At 44.6% G+C, this 15,352-nt stretch overlaps 1 non-coding gene across 1 annotated transcript; it reads left to right on the forward strand.

The window, feature by feature from the left end:
• The first annotated feature begins 8,727 nt into the window (after positions 1–8,727).
• On the forward strand, positions 8,728–8,799 carry TRNAG-UCC. The gene has a single exon. It is a non-coding gene; the product is annotated as a tRNA-Gly (tRNA).
• The last annotated feature ends 6,553 nt before the right edge of the window (positions 8,800–15,352 follow it).

Genomic DNA, 15,352 nt, shown 5'->3' on the forward strand with positions numbered 1-15,352 from the left:
ACGACGCAATAGACCCAATTTCCAGAGGACAAGAGGTTGCCCAAGACAACGTGGGGCCAGAGTTGCCTCATCTAAGGATAGCGAACGTCCAACCGAAAACCCATCCACTGACAGTGATCAAGGTTTACCTGCCAGTACCTCACATCAGGGTGCTTTACACCCTTTTCATCTTACAGACAACGCTGACGACCCAGACAGGGTCGGAAGACAAAGAGGCATCAGCACAAGAGCCAACAGGGGGCGACAGAACAAGAAAACCCGGTGATCAATCTACCAGGACACTTACTAATGGTGAGTCTAGCCTTCTAGCCAAAGGCCTTTCTTTTTCTCCTACTGATAGATTTAACCCATTTGATTTCGAGGTTGAAGTGTTCAAACACGAAAGGTCGCTTAAGCTCAAACAATATTTTGCTAAACAACCCCCTGACCACATACAAACATCCGCACCCATGCTTAGGGTTAAAAGCAAGTTCATCCCTCAGGGCACATTTCATTCTATTGAAAGCTATACAAGGACTCTTAAACATGAGGTGCTCACCGCAGTTTCTAGGTGTAGCACATACACCAATTTGACTAAGGATGAACTAACCGCACTTAAAGAACTCAAACAGGATACATCTATTATAATTAAACCTGCGGACAAAGGGGGTGCAGTAGTTGTGATGGATTATTCCAGCTACAAGTCTGGCATACAAACACTGTTGAGTGATGACACCAGCTATAACATCACAAACAGGGATTCTGCACGTTACGCCTTATGTGAATTGAAAAATTTAGTTGCCATCGGCACCACCAATGGGTGGATTAATGACAAGCTGGCAGGTTTCCTTGTTGATGATCATCCTAGGATTCCTGTTTTATATGGGCTACCCAAGGTCCACAAGGGTCTTGACCCACTCAAATTCCGCCCCATCGTTTCTGGAACTGATTCAGTGACTCAACCTATGGCCAGGATGTTGGATACCATTCTACTGACTGGCATTTAGTCACTATGGATATTTAATCTCTCTATACCTGTATACCCAATGAGGTGGGGCTGGCAGCTGTTTCCCATTTTCTGAGACTCAACAAGCATGATACAATGCCTACCGAATTTATTATATCTTGTATGCGTTTTGTGCTTACTAACAACTTCTTTTTATTTGAAAATCAAATTTTCTTACAGATCAAGGGAACTGCCATGGGCAGTTCTCCGGCACCTTCCTTTGCCAATCTGTTCATGGGCTTCCTTGATGAAACCTTTATTTATACTTCACGCATGTTTCAAACGCATGTCAGACTTTGGACCTGTTACATAGATTACATCTTTGTCATCTGGCAGGGTGATGCCACTGCATTTGAGACTTTTGTAAAGTTTCTAAATTCTATTTTCTCAGGGATTGTTTTTAACCCAGAGTTTCATGACACCTGCATTACATTTCCTGATGTATTGGTTAGCATCTCTGATGGTCGCTTACACACATTTTTATTTAGCAAATCAACAGACCGTAATGAGATGGATGACCGGATGAGAACTACATTACCGTAGTTCTCATCCGAGACATTTACTTGACAATTTACCTATATCACAATTCATTCATGTATTACGCATTTGCTCTGACCAGGACTTATGTCGCACACATAACTTGACATCATGTATGCCAAATTCCAACAGAGGGGCTACCCAGACACAGTACTTGACCAGGCCCTAGATTAGGCATTTGCAAAAATGTTGACTACAATACAAGTCACTTGGCGACAGACTACCCTTTGTTCAGAAATGTAATGGGACATCTCAACTCATATATAGGTCCTCAATCAAGAATCTCAATATTCTCCGGGCAAACACCTTCCTACAGTCCCAGCCATCATCTGCAGACAACTGCACTTCTGGAGCCACAGGTATTGTTTTGTTTAGCCTTTGTTCAGCTTCCTGTAGGTAATTAGAGGCCTAATTTATGCCTATTTATTGAAAGCGCCATGGTGCTCCTTGGAATTGTGGGCCCCCCTATGTGGCTAGTCAGCAAAAAAAGTCTCACATGTGGGGCATTTTCATACTCGGGAGGAGTATCATAATGTGTTTGAGTGTAATTCTAAGGATTTCTATGTTGCGTGTTAGATATATATTCTGAATTCTCAGCTTAGTGTAGAAAAAAATACATATTTTTATTTTCTAAAAAAGTGTGGCAAAAAATTATATCTTCAAAAAACTCACTGTGCCTCTTATTAAATCCCTTAGGGTGTCTGCGTTCCCATGTGGGGTAATTTTGTGGGTGTTTCTACTGTCTTGGCTCTTTAGGGCCTCCAAAATGAATACATCCAAAAACGGTAATTTTTCTAAAGCTATATCGTACGTAAATCCAGTTCAATTCATTCCTTTTAGTACCAGTCCAGAGAATAAAAATATCATCTATGTACCTGTGCCATAAAAGAATATGGCACAGGTACATAGAGAGATGCTCTCTGGACCAAAGTTCCTGCTCCCACATCCCCAAATAAAGGTTTGCGTACGATGGGGCACACGTAGTCCCCATCGCCGACCACAGTACATGTAGATGATGGGACCCATTAAACATAAATGTGTTGTGCGTTGGAATAAACTGCAGCAAGTTCAACAAAAACCTATTGTGATCATATTCTGAGACATCCAGAGTGTCAAGAAATATATTTATGGCTCCAATCCCACAATTATGTGGAATTGAGGAATACAAAGCCTCCTCATCTAAGCCTATCATAATCGTATCTTTTGGTACTTCCAAGCTTACTAACATTTAAATAAGATGAGGGGTGTCCCTAACATAGGACCCCAGGGCCTCAACACGTGGCCTTAAAAATTGGTCCAACATACATACTGACTTTTTCTGTCAGGTATCCACACCCGGAGACAATCAGTCTCCCCGGGGGGTCCCTAACATTTTTATGGACCTTGGGCAAGGCATAGAAAACTGGGATAAGTGCATTTTTACCTTAAGATATTGTACCGTATCTTTCATAATTCAATTTCTTTTGAAGGCATCATCAATTAAGTTAAAAAGATCCATTTGATGCCCCCATATTTCCTTCACTGTAATCCACGTGTACCAGTTCCCATTGTTCAACATTTTTTGCATTTTTTTCATAGGCTTCACCTGTCATGATTACCACGTTCCCACCCTTGTGAGCAGGTTTGATGACTATATAATTTCTCCCATTGTAATTCTTTCAAGGCCCGCCTGGTTGGTAATCCTGAATCCCCGAAAATTCCGCAGATCTCAAGAAGATTGAACTGGACATTATCTCATACACGGAACAACAGCGCCAAATTAAACGTGACTAATTCCGGCAAGTCAACCAGGATTATCAGGAAGGAAGGGTATATCCCTGTCTTACTGGCGGTAGTCCACGACGCAATAGACCCAATTTCCAGAGGACAAGAGGTTGCCCAAGACAACGTGGGGCCAGAGTTGCCTCATCTAAGGATAGCGAACGTCCAACCGAAAACCCATCCACTGACAGTGATCAAGGTTTACCTGCCAGTACCTCACATCAGGGTGCTTTACACCCTTTTCGTCTTACAGACAACGCTGACGACCCAGACAGGGTCGGAAGACAAAGAGGCATCAGCACAAGAGCCAACAGGGGGCGACAGAACAAGAAAACCCGGTGATCAATCTACCAGGACACTTACTAATGGTGAGTCTAGCCTTCTAGCCAAAGGCCTTTCTTTTTCTCCTACTGATAGATTTAACCCATTTGATTTCGAGGTTGAAGTGTTCAAACACGAAAGGTCGCTTAAGCTCAAACAATATTTTGCTAAACAACCCCCTGACCACATACAAACATCCGCACCCATGCTTAGGGTTAAAAGCAAGTTCATCCCTCAGGGCACATTTCATTCTATTGAAAGCTATACAAGGACTCTTAAACATGAGGTGCTCACCGCAGTTTCTAGGTGTAGCACATACACCAATTTGACTAAGGATGAACTAACCGCACTTAAAGAACTCAAACAGGATACATCTATTATAATTAAACCTGCGGACAAAGGGGGTGCAGTAGTTGTGATGGATTATTCCAGCTACAAGTCTGGCATACAAACACTGTTGAGTGATGACACCAGCTATAACATCACAAACAGGGATTCTGCACGTTACGCCTTATGTGAATTGAAAAATTTAGTTGCCATCGGCACCACCAATGGGTGGATTAATGACAAGCTGGCAGGTTTCCTTGTTGATGATCATCCTAGGATTCCTGTTTTATATGGGCTACCCAAGGTCCACAAGGGTCTTGACCCACTCAAATTCCGCCCCATCGTTTCTGGAACTGATTCAGTGACTCAACCTATGGCCAGGATGTTGGATACCATTCTACAACCATTTGTAAAAAATTTGCCTGCATACATTAGGGACACAAGTGCTTTTCTACAGAAGCTGCAACGGTTTCAAACTATTGAGACTGACTGGCATTTAGTCACAATGGATATTTCAAGCAAATATTAATATTTTATTCCTTCTTAATTTTCTAAAAACTTGTGGCAAAAAAATGAAGTTACAAAAACCTCACCATGCCTCTATTTAAATACCTTGGAGCAGGGGCAGACTGGGACGAGGGGGCTTTATTCTGTACGTGCAGACAACAGGATAACAGCGATGAATGGTTACAGTATTATGCGGTCAAAAGATGATGCCTTTCCTAGGGTACTATGCAGAGTGTCCTAATTGCATGTGGCTGTTAGCTGTGACCATGACACAGGAAGTACTGACCAACAAGAAGAAGGGTGGGGCTTACATACAGAGGAAATATGTCATCACATGAGGAAAGGAATACAGAAAAAACAGGTGCAATATCGCAAAAGGCCACTAGATGGCAGCATCTAACTAGATATACAAAACGTCCATAGGAAAAGGTATAGAGAAAACAATCTATATAAAACTTCTATCTAAATAACTTCTATGCCCCATTGGGGCAGCACACTCCCCGTCTGGCATTGTCACTATTTAACTCATGACGGTAGTTATGCAAATACAAATAAACGAAGTGCAATTTGTGCTGTCTTGAAGATCTGAAAGACAAAGAAACATGCATATAATGCAATAACAATAACTCTTAAAGTCCATAAACGTGCACTTGCAGCTGTCCTCTGGACCTGAAAATAAGAGAGAACACACATGCACAAGTCCATATGTCAGATGAAATCTGGAACAGTCCTTTCAAATGCAGTAGGTCACCTTCCATGGGTGGCAACTTGTAAAGTTCCTTAGTGAAGAAACAAGATAGTCTCTTTGGCAGGCTGAAGGCACTTCAAATAAGTCCATCCCTGGATGTGCAGGGTGCACGTAGGTACCTGAAGAACATGGTGCTCATGTAACTCCAGCTGCAAAGTCTCCATGTGAAACAGGCACAGTTCCATGCTTGTGGGTGAGAAGAATAGCTGGGGTAAGGATGGCTGTAAGCTCTGAATCTGCAGTCACATCACTCTTGATGAATGGATTCAGCTTGGCAGTTGTATGGATTTTAGGAATGTCCTGCTTGTCACGGACACATTTTATCTCTGTTCTACAGATGTTTTGTTCTGCCTCATGCAGTAGAATCAGCTCACTTTGAGCAATGTCTTTTGCAAAAATAAGATTTTGGCATATGTACCTGACAGTGAGTATCCTGGGGCTTAGTGTTATAGCAGTGTGTGGTATGGACTAACCTTGCAGTAATGTGGTCAGGAATTTTGCAGACAGCCGCTGGTAGCGTTCATACGCGGCAGATAGGTGATCTATAGAGTCTCTTAATTCAGCTGGTTGATCATTAAAGTGTGATAAAACTGACATGCAGTGTGAAGTTCTGTCCCAGAGGTCTAACAGATTACTGGAGAACTCATCTCTAGTGTATTCATAGTTTTCTCTGAGTTTCTGTGTTGGTTTTATTGTACGTTTGGGCCTTACACTCTGTTCGGCAAAATCTGCAGAATCTGCTCCCTGTACGTCTGCGGATTCAGAGGCATGATGTATCTGCATTGTTTCAGTCATAAAAGAGTATTCAGAGCCTTGTCTAGACATTTTTCAAGTTTTTTGCAAAAAATTGGTACTGACTCTTTAAGAAGACAAACAGCTGCTTAGACAGGTGTGGTAACACAGTTCAATGTAGAGAAACAATTTTCAACATTCACATGAAGTGCAGTAAGCTTGTGCGACCATGTGCTTTCACAAGATGGCGGCTGGCACTGAGCTTGATTGCAAATTAGGCACACACATATACACAGCAGGCTGTAAGAATTCTATGCATATTTTGACTATTCTGATTCCGATTGTTGTGATAGCGATGTATCCCTTGTGAGACCTCTATGCCTGGCCTGTATAAGTAGATTCAATCATTGCGGACAATCATTGTCAGATAGCTGAACTCACCAATACCGTGTTCATCCACAAAGGTTGCTTTATTCTGTACGTGCAGACAACAGGATAACAGCGATGAATGGTTACAGTATTATGCGGTCAAAAGATGATGCCTTTCCTAGGGTACTATGCAGAGTACATGTGTCCTGATTGCATGTGGCTGTTAGCTGTGGCCATGACACAGGAAATACTGACCAACAAAAAGAAGGGTGGGGCTTACATACAGAGGAGATATGTCATCACATGAAGAAAGGAATACAGAAAAAACAGGTGCAATATCGCAAAAGGCCACTAGATGGCAGCATCTAACTAGATATACAAAACGTCCATAGGAAAAGGTATAGAGAAAACAATCTATATAAAACTTCTATCTAAATAACTTCTATGCCCCATTGGGGCGGCACAGTGTCCAAAGGGGAAACCCCAGACCCCAACAAACCTGTGGCAGTGCATTTTGCCCTATATCGACACCAGACCCATGAGTTACGTGGTATGGTGATCGGACATGTCATCGCATCGCCCAGGGGTTGGGATCATGATTAACTTCTACTCCAAAGTGAGGCTTATTGGATTTACACGTTAGATACTGTCATTCCATGTTGTTTTTATGTCAATATTGATCCCGATGGGTAATTATTTCCACAGTAGGGACCTTTTAATTATCACTCTCACAAGGTTTTATAACACGGTTCTTTTATCCCCTGAAGTCTGCATATCTATTCCCCCACCACGACAGGTGTTTCAGCCATTGTATGTACTGATGTACAATTTTCTTTTCCGTTCATTGAAGTATACAGGGCAACAGATCGTAGATCCTGTACTGTAGGATATATCGCCACCTGCAGGAGAAGAATGCTAGGCACACAACAAAAGACAAAGACAGCCTAGGGGCGGCCCCTGCTGGTGGCCCAACCCCCCCACCTGCTGAAAAGTCTCCAGTTTTTTTCCTAGCGTCAGGAGTAAGGAGCTAAAAAAAACTCTCTCTGGAAATGTTTTCTTTTTCTCCTCTTCTTCGCCGTTTCTTCAAGCAAGTGTTGCCAGGGCGACATGCTGGATGTTTATAGATCCTTGGAGTCTCCCCTGTGCGACCAACGAGCGCATGCAGTCCCGCTATGGTGGTTCGGCTGTGACGGTGATATCTCGATGCCTGTGGGCTTTTTGGCCCGGTGGGGTGCATATGACTGGAGGTCTTGGCCTGACAGTCACAGCGGTCCACGCAGGCTGGAGGTGACCCGACCATGGTCGGGGGAGTTTTCCCGCCATTTCCTGCACGTCCTGAGGTGAGGCTTCCCCTTCTTGCTGCTAGAGTTGGCCAGTGATACTGGGGGAGTTCGCTTGATATAGTATGTATCGACCTGTGCTGGGGACGTGCGGGTGGACCCTACCTGCTGGATGGCTCTCTGACTGACAGTCCCCCGTGTGGGCAACGTGCTGTGAGGGTCTGGGTCCTGTGGCGGGCCTGTCTGTCAATCCCCCCCTCCCCATACCTCATGGGTGCAGTGTGGGTTGTCAGTCGGTGTCGGCCGTTTGTTGGGCCCTCTGTGGCATTACCTCTACATGCGGGGGCTGTGTGAGGGTGTCTGGAGATGTCTGAGGTAAAATTCGGCCGTGGCCGAAAATCGAGCACCCGGCATGTGTTGCGGCCTCCGGAGGGTTCGTGGCCGCCATTTTCGTTGAGGGCAGGCGCCCTATTCTGCTGCTGTCACTTCCTGTGGGGAGCTCTGATGATGGCCTAGTTCGGACGGGCGGAAGGGGCGTTCCTTTCCTCAGCGTGGCTGTCTGCAGGCCAGACGTGTGTAGCTCTCCTCCGAATTACTCTGCTATGGTGTTTCAGACGCGGGGGTCGTGAGCACTGCTGGGGTCCCTCTCTGCCTGTGACAGTCTCCTGTTCCTGAGGCAGTGGGGAGGTGTGAGCAGGGTATCATGGAACGCACCGCACACGTTACCTTGCGAGGGCTGTGGGCTGCTTTCTGCCAATTCCTCTCATTCCCCCCTTTTTGTGCGGCCTGTACGCCAGCGCCTCTCTCCCAGGCGCTCTTGCCCTCCCCCGGGGTCCTTGGTGGGTTTGGGCAGTACCGCGGTTTCTGCGTTGTCCCTTGAAGTTTTTTCATCTGCCATGGATGGCTTTGACGAGCATTGAACGCGCGCTGACGCAGAAGCCCCCTAAGAAATGTACTCTGCCGTTGCCTTCTCCTTCCCTGTCAGGGGAGTCCGAGGAGGAAGGGCAACTTTCCACGGTGCCCCCTCGCCATGATCCTGGGGGTTCTTCCCAACCGGAGTTGGGCAGTGAGGAAGAGTCGGCGGCTTCGCTCCCGGGTCAGGAGCGTGAATTGGTCTCGGCGCTAATGCGGGCGGTTAGGGAGACCCTCAAACGTAAGGAGCGTTGGTGGTATAGTGGTGAGCATAGCTGCCTTCCAAGCAGTTGACCCGGGTTCGTTTCCTGGCCAACGCACCAAAAACATTCCTGGTTCTTCTGCATTGCCGCCAGTTCAGTTCGGGGCACCTAAGGGTAGGCGTTCCACTAGGGTGTTCCCCTACATCCCCTTTTTCGATGATTTCATTTATAAAGAGTGGAAGTGACCTTCAACGTCATTCGCAGTTCCGAGATGTTTCTCTGTTCGCTATCCTTTTGAGGAGGCCTTTTTGGCTAAATGGACATCTCCCCCTACGGTGGACCCTCCGGTTTCTCGCCTACGGTTATCCCAGTAGAGGACTCCCTGTCCTTTCGGGACCCCACCGATAGGACAGCGGAGGCGGTCTCGCGGACTATGTACTCTGTCTCGGGGGCCCTGATGCGCGCAGTTCTGGCTTCTGCCTTGAACTCCCAGACTCTGACAGTATGGGCAAAGATGTTGCATCAGGGGCTTGCGGAGGTAAATGTTTCTCCCGCTTATGTGGAATTGGCGGAACAATTGGTGCAGGGCTTTCGTTATGTCTGCCACTCTACCCTGGATGCGGCACCCCTGGTGTCGACACTGTCGTTGTCGGCGGTTAGGCCTCGCCGGTTGCATTGGCTCAAATGCCAAATACGAACTCTCCCAAGGACCGCAGAGTGGCCTCCAGAGCAGTCACCAGAGAAGAGTGCGACACTGCCCGCAGAAGATCGTCCAGATACCCCACGATCGAGATCCCCTGGCAACACAACAGCACCAGAACCAGGGCTAACACCTTGTTGAACACCCGCGGGCCGAAAGGCAGTGCCACAAACTGGAAGTGCTCTTTCCCTACCACGAAACGAAGACATCGCTGATGAGAGACACAAATGGGCACATAAAGGTAGGCATCTTCGACGGAGGCCAGCAGATCCCCCTGACTAAATAAAGCCACTATGGAACTGATAGACTCCATCCGAAACCGATGGACCCGCACAAAAGTGTTCCAAATGTTTAAGGCCCAGGATGGGCTGAACCACCTCTTTCTTGGGCACAGTAAACAGGTCGGAAAAAAATCCCTTGAACCTTTTCCGAGGATGGAACCGACACAATCACCCCCTGAAACAAGAGGTCTGCCACCGTGCGGTGAAGATCCGCCAATCGTGGAGGGGAAAGTCGTGTGTTGGACGGGAAAAACCTGTTCACGGGACAGAAAATCGATCTTGTAACCTGAAGAAAGCCAGACCCCGCACCCAAAAATCCACAAAAGGCCGAAGGCTCCCCCCCCTGGGACCCAGAGCTGGGGCCAGACCTACATGCGGACGAGGGCTTGCCGGCGGGCTTGGCAGACTTAGGCTGCCAGGGACGCTTGGCAGTCTGGGAGGGAGGAGGTTTGGAGAACTTACCGCCCTTCTCTGAGGGCGGAGGGGGCCAAAAAAGCCTTTTGTGAGCAGAAAAGGAGGGACCAGGCTTCCGCCGCTGTTCCTTCTTCCGCGAAGAAGGCACTCTTACCCCCCGTCAAATCCTTCATAATCTCATCTAAGGAGGTACCGATAAATGGTCCCCGGTAAAGGCAAGCTCTGTCAGAGCTTTCTTGGAAGCCTGGTCAGCGGACCAGCATTTGAGCGAAATACGAAATTACGTTAACGGATTTCGGATCCGAATTTCGTATTTCGTATTGAAAAAAAAATACCATCAACTCCTATATTAACAAAGGTATTTTTGCTTTTTAACTTCATCATAACGAATGTTCGTAACAAAACGAAAATCCGTTAACGGATTTTAGTATTTCCTGCCTGTATTGTAATGCAACCCTCAGCAGCAGAAGAGAAAACCTCTGATTGGTCAACCAGTCTTTTTTTTTTTATCCGAAATACGAAATTCCGTTAACTGATTTCGTATCCGAATTTCGTATAACAAAAAAAAACTACCATCAACTCCTATATTAACAAAGGTATTTTTGCTTTTTAACTTCATCATAACGAATGTTCGTAAAGTTACGAAAATGTGACGAAACTAACGAAAATCCGGATTGAGTTTCGGACACGAATTACGAAATAACGGATATTCCGAAACGAAAACAATTTTTTTTACGGCGCACAAGTCTACCTTGTACCTGGACAGGGGGATCGATAAATGTATTGGAACATCGGGCGATTCGCCTATCTCTCCTTCATTGGATGACCCGCCTTCGGGGACTATCGGTTCAGGTCCAGTCGGACTACGCAACCGCGGTGGCGTACGTCAACCACCAGGGCAGCTCCAAAAGCGTAGCCGAAAGTCAAGAGGTGTACGGGATCCTCTCCTGGGCGGAGAGTCAGGTTCTGGCCCTCTTGGGGGTTTACATTCCGGGGGTGGACAATTGGCAGGCCAACTGCCTCAGTCGCCAGTCAGTGGACCCGGGAGTATGGTTTCTACACCCGGACATTTTTCATCGGCTTTGTCTTCGCTGGGGGTCTCCGGGTGTGGACCTTCTGGCATCTCAACTCAACCAAAAGGTAGAGAGATCGTAGCACGGGCTCTGGAACCCTGGGCGGAGGCGGAGGATGCCCTGGTGGCTCCCTGGAAACCTTACGGTCTGATTTATGCCTTTCATCCACTCTACCTGTTGCCTCGGCTTCTGCGACAGATCGCGGCTGAAGACGTCATCGTCATCTTCGTGGCCCCAGATTGGCCTCGGAGAGCATGGTACGCGGACGTGGTTCAGCTGGTGGTGGACGCCCCGTGGGGGCTGCCTCTGTGTCTGGATCTTCTGTCCCAGGGAGCTGTGTTCCGTCCTTCTTTACAGTCCCTGGCTTTGACCGGCGGTTGTCCGATGCGGTCATTTCCACGATGCTCAGGGTGTGCAAAGCGGTTTCTAGGAAGATATTTTGCCTGGTGTGAGGCTGGGGCTCTGTCTCCACGTTTGTTCTCGATCAGCAGAATTCTTGCATTTTTGCTGCGCGGGGTGGCTCAAGGGTTGGCCTTGAGCACGGTGAAGGGCCAAATTTCTGCATTGACTGTGCTTTTTCAGTGGCCCTTGGCGTCTAACGCCTTAGTTTGCACCTTTTGTTCAGGCTGTTACGCGTGTTGCTCCTCCTGTCCGCTCGCCTTTGGCGCCGTGGGATCTGAATTTGGTGCTTTCGGTGTTGCAGGAATCTCCCTTTGAGACTCTGCGGGAGATTCGGCTTCTGTCTTTGTCCCAAAAAGTGGCCTTTTTGGTTGTCATCACTTCCGTTCGACGGGTGTCTGAAAATAGGAAATTATTGATGTAGTTACTTAGACGGGTAGGGGCGTGACTTTTTGGAAGTGCTGCCACCTCCTCTTATGCTAAATTCACCTGAAACTGTAAGAATGGTGGTTGGGCATAGGATCTGGCTCTGTAAACCAACCCATAGCAACATAAATGGTCAAAAGGTAAATAAGCATCTTCTCACTATGTTAGGCGCCACCCCTGGCTGCCATGCCACCTTAGGCTTCGACCTATGTGGCCTACTGACAAATTCAGGCCTTACACTTATGTGTCAGTGATTAGCAGTGTGCATTCTTATTATTCATGTTCCCTTTTATAAGGAAAGTTTGCGTAACTCAAGTTTCCTGTTGTAGAATTTGTCAGCTTGAGGAAGTGACTGTTTACTTTTTTATCAGATAGACCTTTGTTGCTGACTTTTCTTGTCATAATATTTTACCACCTGCACTGATTTCCACTCTACTTTTGATTCCCAGCTCTGGTTTCCACTAGCAACAACTTCTAGCTATACATTTAACTGAATTTCCCTCTCATCCTCATAACTGTCTATACCCCACTGTATATGACCACTACTAGTTTACCAAGTACTTTGTGTCAGCTCTCTGACTCTGTATCAGGGTTCCACCCAGTATTTTGATTGCGTGTCTAAGTGCTAGCTTACCCGTATGAGTCTACCTTCTTCCTGCACAGGAACTGTAATCTAAAACATACTTTCCTGATGGCACCTAAGAACCATACATATACGTATAAAACATGCTTGAAATGTATTTTAAAAAGAGTTCCCATTTTTAGGACGCAATAATACCCATACTGAAAGGCATACAATCCGATATCAGCAGAGGACCCACACACTGTGCCACATCACTGTTTTTAAATGTGTAAAGATAAAAAACACATTGTGGAATGTTTATGGATAGTCAGATTGTATGGTTTAAAGTTCTATATAATAAAAGCCAATACAAGAACAATTATTTGTACAGGTGCATATTTTTTATTATAAAGTTGTGTATGGGATCACTGTATTAAACATTGTACAATCAGAAACAAAGAAAAAGCATACAGTATAAAACAGATGACAATAAGAATGTAACATTTGGCTAGCTTTATAAAGCACAAATAAATAAAAATAAAAAATAGCTCAGGATTACTAATTTTATTTAGGTACTGCTCATACTTTCCAACCCATGGTTGCTTATATTTGCCCAGAGTACATGCGATGTTGTCCACATTCACTCTAATTAGCTAAAAGCTGCTTCTAACACCAGCATGTTTCAGATCTTTTGTCTTTATAGGTTGTTCTAATCATGACAGTGCATTGCAGTATGGTGAAAAAAAGTTTCTGCATTGTGTTTCTAACATGCATTAAAATACCCCATAGAAATCAACAGCAAAATGTAAAAAGGCACCATAATATGTTTTTAATAAATGTAATGGGATAAGGAAAACTGACCGTCTTATAAAAATGTTGCTTGTGGATTTAGTACAATGCATTACCAACTGATATCAGCAATGGCAGCTTTCATACTCATTACTGGTTTCCTTTAAAGAAAGTTGTAGTTATAAGATGTAGTTATGTTAGCTCATAGAGAAGAATGATTAGCACATGACTGATCCTGCTTACCATTAATCCGGTGAAAGGTGGGTGGGGTATGAGAAGGAGCGAGTTATGATGTGATTGCCACTGCTACAGGAGATATTTATATTATCCTCAGTCACAATACCTTAGGGCTGTTTTTTTCTCTCCTGAAAATGGGTTTATAACACCCCTTCAAAGGAAGCATGCACATGTATACCATAATTTTTAATTTAATTTAAAGGGCCTTTCTGGGCTGTAGTGAAATATAATTATTTCACTACAAAACTTGTATTATTTTGCATGCCTTAAAGAGAAGATCATTACATCACTTTGATGTTGTAACAACCAAATTGTAATGTAGCAGAGTGCATTTTTTTTATGTCTATAGTGCACCTCTGTGAATGAGCCCTAACATTTTAATACAGAAGACACTTTTTGAAAAAGATTGTACTACAAGCTATATTTAAAATATGCCAGTGACAGCAAATACATCCGTACTGAGGCATAATAGCAGTTAGACCATATATGCAAGCTGTTTTCTATAGTGCCTGTTAATTGTTATTGATCTTCATTCTTGTTTCCAGGTTTCATGGGGAATTGTTGTCTCCATATCTTAAAAGACAGAAAAAAAGTAACGTTAAAGGGTGTCTATGGTCAAAAAGGAAAAATAAGTTCTATCCCACTGTTAATAACAATATTGATTTAGAAGTTTGTAAACTTACTTATTGAAGATGTCCACTAGATGTACTGTACTTTCTCAATGACAAAGTTTCACATGCACCTGTGAATATGCACTTCCTGGTGTTACAGAGCTCACAGAGCCTGCCATCTGAACTACAACTAAATATCTGAACAATGTAACATTATCGTTGCTTGCTGGAAGCAATGCATTGTGGGCTATGTAGTCTTGAGAAATCATGATTGCATCACATCAAGCAGCAGGGAAAGAGATGCAAACAACACTGGGAATCCAGGAAGTTGTTGAAAGTGATGGACAGACAAAGTATCATTCACTACTCACTACATAAATTTGGATTTCTGTAAGTAAGCTTTGATTGCCTTATCAAAAACAACTTTAGTATGTAATCATATTACAATGCTGCTGTTATAACAGGATAGTATAAGCTGTGACTTTAGAACTCCTTTCAGAATGCTTCAAATAAAGTAATTGCCTGAATTATATATAATTGCCCTATCACAGCGTATACAGCGTGTGTGTGTGTAATTTGTAGACAACTGAGCTGGACAAACACAAATATGGTATCAAGCATGCCAAACACTTGACAATAGGTTCCAAACAATGAGGCTGTCTATGATTTGGAGGCTATGCCTAAAATAAGGGTCCAAAACTCAATTCACTTGGGGGCCACTGGACACATTTTCTTCTCTCATGGGAGCCGCTATAAAATGTCATACTTCAAAATAAATAAGTGTATACTGTATACATGTCAGCTTGAGTTAATACTGTCAGTATATGTGTTTGTGATAGTTTCTTTGTATGCAATGTCAGTATATATTTTTGTGTGTATTGTCCGGATTTCTGTGAGTGATGTTGGTATGTGTGTTAATGTTTCTGTGTGTGTCATATAAGTATGTATACCTGTGTATATGTGTGCAGTGTCAGTATCTCTGTGTTTTTTTTCCCTATAGGTGTAAGTTTTAATAATAGAGGATCAACAGATTCACACATTCACTCACACACACACACAATTATGCACACAGAGAAATACACACACACACACACACACACACACACACACACACACACACAGAAACACACACAGAGTAATACACACACACAGAAATACACACACTAACACACACACAA

Source organism: Nanorana parkeri, unplaced genomic scaffold, assembly GCF_000935625.1.
Source record: "Nanorana parkeri isolate BGI_ZX_2015 unplaced genomic scaffold, ASM93562v1 scaffold1907, whole genome shotgun sequence".
Taxonomy (NCBI): domain Eukaryota; kingdom Metazoa; phylum Chordata; class Amphibia; order Anura; family Dicroglossidae; genus Nanorana; species Nanorana parkeri.